The sequence below is a fragment of the Sesamum indicum genome, linkage group LG3 (assembly GCF_026168435.1).
Source record: "Sesamum indicum cultivar Baizhima isolate 11 linkage group LG3, ASM2616843v1, whole genome shotgun sequence".
In the NCBI taxonomy this organism is placed as follows: Eukaryota; Viridiplantae; Streptophyta; class Magnoliopsida; order Lamiales; family Pedaliaceae; genus Sesamum; species Sesamum indicum.
In genome coordinates, this window is record NC_142659.1 from 23,209,080 (window position 1) to 23,215,079 (window position 6,000).

Consider the following 6,000-nt stretch of genomic DNA (forward strand, 5'->3'; position numbering starts at 1 on the left):
TTTTCGTCCCATAATTTAGGGTAATTTTTATTTTTGATTTTATTGATTAGAGGATTTTACTTTTAATCCCGTAACTTCGAAAAAATAGCGGTTTTCATTTTATGATACATTTTCGTTACATATTTTAACAAAAAATAGCACGTGGCTGATAGAGCCTTTATACCTTTGGTTCCATATGTTACTAGATTTTCACTTTTGGTCTCATAATTTTGAAAAAATTAGCACTTTTAGTCCCATTCACTTAACGGTCACGTGGCATTTTCCATTAAACATCTAACGAAAAGTTATTAATCGGACCAAAAGTGCTGGTTTTTTTAAATTTATAAAACTAAAAGTAAAAATTTCGTAATTAATAAAATAAAAAATAGAAAGATCCTAAGACGTTTAAAACAAAAAACAAAAAAAGTGTCATTTCCCCGGCAAAGAATTCAAACTTACATTTCGAAAACATTCTACATCTTTACTAGAATTATAAGACAAGTGGGGTGGGGTGTTGGGTGGATAAGGGAAGGAAAGTTGCAGAAAGCTTTCTTCGGTGGGTGGGAAGTGGAAGACCGTGTTTGGGAGCATGGCCATAATGCACCAGACATGTTCTCCATTTGTAAATAAATGGAGGGAGCTCTACACTACTTGAGAACACTCTTTAGGGTTTCTGTCCACAGTAGCGCCAAAAAAAAGGTGACCCAATTAATGAAAAAAGAAAGAAAAGTACATTAAAATAAATATGACTTTTTTTTAATTATTATAATTAAAAAAAATTAAAATATTAATTATGATTACACAACGGTAACTAGTCTAGTAGCCGTTTTTTCCTTTACAAACGGAGCTGAAATAATATTCATAATCATAGCATATATTTTAATCAACTAAAATCATGACAAATATTACACTTTGGTTATTTTCGATTGTAATAAATAGAATTTATCTGTTATGATTTTGAGTTTTTAATTATTTATAATATAGGGTACGATTCGTGTTTTTTTATAGTGGGAGGTGGCTCTCCTCTGTAGTGAATTTTAAATAGTCAAAAAATAATTTTTATTTTATTTATGAATCGACCTGCGCTTGGTGTGACGTTGGAACGATACTCCCCCACTATGGCATGCACGCCCTCAAATTAATTTATTAATTGGCACATAATAACGTATTATGACCATTTTTAGTTTGAGTTATTAATTGTTATATTCTACTTAATCACTTTTAACTTTTTATTTATTTTATTTTGATTCGGCTCAATATTAATAGTTAAAGTTCGTTACTGTAGCTAATTATTGCTGAATTGGAATTCTAAAATTATTTATACCACTTAAATTTCATTACGCCGAGTAAAGGAGGACTATAAAGATAAAAATTTGTTTGAATTATAATAAGTTAGTAATAAGTCAATCGAGAACACATATGAATTTGGAATAATTACGTTCACCTCTCTTGAGTTTTACTGTAATTACACATAAACACCATGTGGTTTGAGAAATTACATGTACCATCCTTGAGGTTTGCTTTCGTCTAATAAATAAGTCCCACCGTTAGTCAAAATTCACTGAATTTGCTGATATTAATAAAAAAATAGCATAGTGAAAATTGATATTTACTCTTGATTGACTTAAAACTAACTTATTACAAGTCAAATAATTTTTTCGGACTAAACTACCCTTATAATAATGAAGATATACCTTCTCACATATATTAGCGCGTGAAGACGTATGAGGGTAATTTGATCATAAAAAGATTTATTAGACCTGTTATAAGTCAGTAGTAAGTCAACCGGGGATAAGTATAGATCTTTTCTAATTTTTCTATTAGTATCAGCAAATTCAGTGAACTTTGACTGAGGGTAATTTTTCTATTAGTATAGATGCATGTGTCACTAATCATCTGTAGCAATATTTAGGCTTAAACATATTTTTGATCTTGTAATTTTGACACTTTGATAATTTATCCTTTATCTATTTAGGGTTGCAAAAGAGTCTTGTAACTTTTTGATATTTTTAGCAATTTTAATTCTTTTGGTGTTGGATTTTGCAAAAGTCGTTGGAGTAAATTTTTGTGTGCCTCACGTGGTCCATTTAAATTGAGACTTTTATTCTGATTGGTCACACTTTTGCCAATATGGCTGAATAATTAAAAAAATAACGTGGTACATGATTTAGTCAGGCAATTTTTACAAAATTCGGCACTGAAATAACTAAAATTGCAAAATATAAAAAAAATTACAGAATTTTTATGCAATCCGTAAAAAAGATAAAATCATAAAGTACCAAAATTGATATTCATATTTGATTGACTTATTACTGACTTATTCTAAGTCAAAGGTAATTTGATTATAAAAAAAATTATTTTGGACCTGCAATAAATTAGTAATAAGTCAATAAAGGGTAAGTACGAATTCTTACCCCATTTTTTATTTTTCATTATTATCATCAAATTCAAAAAATTTTGACTAACGGGTAGACTTATTTATTGGAGGAAACAAACTTCAGATGCACGAGATATAATTTTTCAAGTCACATAGAATTTATATGCAATTACGCCAAATCATAAAGAAGGAAAGTGGAATTATATATCCCTAATAATTAAGAATAATACCTTCCCAAGTTAATGCTTCCCCCACAAAATTTGTTACAAGAAAGAAGTGAACAGCATGTTACATTTGTAAAAAGTTAAACCACATTTGTGTGTTGCCAGAACTCTAATGCATCTCCTAGTCATAGGAGTACGTACTCCTCTCATCCCCTCTTTTTTGTGGGTAAAATTTATGTTTTCCCTAATTAATTAAGAGTTGTTGGGGAAAAAATATTACAATGGTACAGATAGGTGGGGTGTAAACCATTATCTATCTATCTATCTATATATATAATTATTACAAGAATCTGTGTGAGAAATGTGCAAGTGGTATTAATTAGGGTTGGTAAAAATCGTGTCTGAGATTCCTACTGAATCATGAAACGGTGGTCTAAAGTTGCATTTTCAGACAAGATGAACAATTTAATATTGTTTGAGATGCATGCATGATGCATTCCTCTTTCTCACCAGAGAATATATATATTTATATAAGTTGTAGCTAAATTTTGAAATTAACACATTCTTATGGTTACTGCAGGGAATTTTAAGAAAATATTTAACGGGCATAATTGGTAATTAAATGAAAAATAACCGTTATGTGATTGAGGAAATTGAATGATGTAAGAAATAATTATTGAGAAAAAGGACCAAACAACACAAAAATGAATGTTCTATCGCAGCGCGGAAGCTTGAAGAAATAATAAATCAATCTCAGAATTCGATAATGGCTGCAGGCCTGGCTTTCCTATGTTTGACCAATGATCCCTTGCTTAGGTATTGAGGATGATATCTTACGATACGAGGTTATGAGTTTGACACTATTTTTAATAGTAGTAGATTTATTATTTTTGTTTACTTTAGACTGATTTAGAAATATTTATCGATGTATTGCATACTGAATATTGTAAAAATAGTGTGTTCGTTGATTTAGAACTAAGAATATTAAATGGGCGGATTAAATCGAGTCCAAAATGGGTTGGGTTAAATATGGGCCTAAAGTAATGCGTTCAAAATGTCAAAACACAAACGGGTCGTTAGTAACCATTTTCTTAGATTTAATGTTAAAATTGCCTGACAAACGGGTTCAAAATTATGCACCTAAATAAAACTTTTAAAAAATTAGAGGACCATAATGTAATTTTAGGAAAATAGAAATTTTATGAAATTATTAGAAAATTAAGGACTGCAATGTGATTTTTAGAGAAACTATGCACCTAAATGAAATTTTTAAAAAATGAGAGGACCTTAGTGTAATTTTAGAAAAATAAGAATTTTATAAAATTATTAGAAAATTAAGGACTAAAATGCAATTTTTAGGGAAATTATGCACCTAAATAAAATTTTAAGAAAAATAGAGGGTCTTAATGTAATTTTAAGAAAATAGGAATTCTATGAAATTATAAGAAAATTAAGGACTATAATGCAATTTTTAGAAAAATTATGCACCTAAATAAATTTTTTTAATAAATTATGCAATTATTAGGAAAATTACAAAACAAATATAATTTATTCAATGATAAAGTACAATTATATATTTTTAATGTTAATAATTTTATAAATTGTATGTAATGACAATCGGTGCTCCGCCACCCCCGGCGAAGTCGTGATCGGGCCGTAGTCGTGCCCATGGCCCTCCCCGGGATGAGCAAGCGGGTGCACCTCCAGCCGCCCATCCTCGGAGGGAGTGCCCCAAACCCCGCCCATTCTGGCAGACTCCCCTATAGTGGAGTCAAATGCGGGGGGGCCCAACAGTTCACAGACCCCGGCCCCGTCGTGGGATGCACCACCACCATCAGCGCCACTAATTCCCCCTGTGGCATTACATTAGCCTCCAAGATGTGAGCTATGTAGAAGAATTTATTCAATTATTTTATATTTTTTTATTTTTGAATTGATTTTAATATTCAATTATTATTTTCAGGTCCGACTGCAATTTTCATACGACCATCAATGCTACAGTCAAAAGGCATTATCCGCATCCTTGGGCCACCATTTTGAAGATCCCATAGGAGCACCTGCTATTATGGTTCTAGAAGTTGAATGTAAGTATAATATTATTTAATTTTAATTAAAATTTATATTTTTTTATCAAATAATAATTTTTTTTATTTGTCAATTTTTCAGATGTTGTACTGGTAGAACTGCGACGACGAGAGCATGTTCAAACTCATCAAGTCGAATGCAGGGAAGTTCCAGTGTAAGTGGTTTGTTGACGTTCGGAATCGATTGGTCTGACCGTTGTGGCTAGCCCAGGAGATCTAGCGCCAGCTCGTGAAGCTCTGGTCAAGTCTATAATTCTAGGTACAGTCGGCCAAAAATATGGTAAATCAGGCAGCAAACCTGGAAGCAATTGCGACTATCACGGGGGTTGTCATCCGTTGGATTGAACAAGTGGAAGATGGAAAATATTTCAACTCATATAAGTAATTTATTTAATTTTTTATATTTTTTATTAATTTTTAAATTTAGTTTTAAACAAGAGACACAACTCGGATACCTCGTCACTCAGATGGAGGTGTTCGAGAAGGTCTACAAAAAGAAGAAGGATGACCAGAGGAGCGGCCCGAAGGTGGAGGAGCGCTAGATTAGAAGCATTGATCCCAACTGGCTTGATCATCTAGTGCCCGAGCCTCCAACTGATCCCCCAGCACCGGACGACGATGATGAACACGTGGCCTTGAGGATAATAATTTAGATTAGGATTTTTTTTATATTTCGTAATAATATTTTTATTTTTATAATTAAATTATTACTTTTTTTATTATATTATGTATTTTTTCATATAAATTCATTTAGTTAATTTTATAAAAATATATATTAAAATATATTAGATAAAATAAATATTAAAATATATTAAATAAAATTAAATAAAATAAATATTAAAGTATATTAAAATAATAATAATTTTTATAACTGCATTTATAACAGTTTTTGTAATACACCAAGAACATATAAAATCGTCATGTCGTTACAAAGACGGTGCTAAAACCAGTTATCAATTTCACAAAAAGCCGTTCCAAAATCGTTACGAAAGTAGTGAAAAGGCTGTTACAAGGCAAAAATATATGCAATATAATTCAACACCATTACAAAATGTATCACAAAAATAGTTCCAAATATCAAGTACAATCATACTTAAATGTGTTACAAAGGCTGTAACAATTAAAGCAAATTCAACAGAGCCGTTACAAAAGCAATTCCAAATTTATCTTTTTTCATGTCACCATATTTGTAACGGCCACTAGAGGTTGTTCCAATAGCCGTCACAAATTGTAACGGCTTTTTGTGAAGCCGTTACAAATTTTTTGTAACGCCTCATTTAGGCCTTTCAGTTACAGAAGCCGCTACAAAAAAAAAAAAAAAGAAACCGTTAAAAAAAAATCGCTACAAAAGTCGCTCCAATAAAATGATTTCTTTATAGTGTTCCAGTATATTATT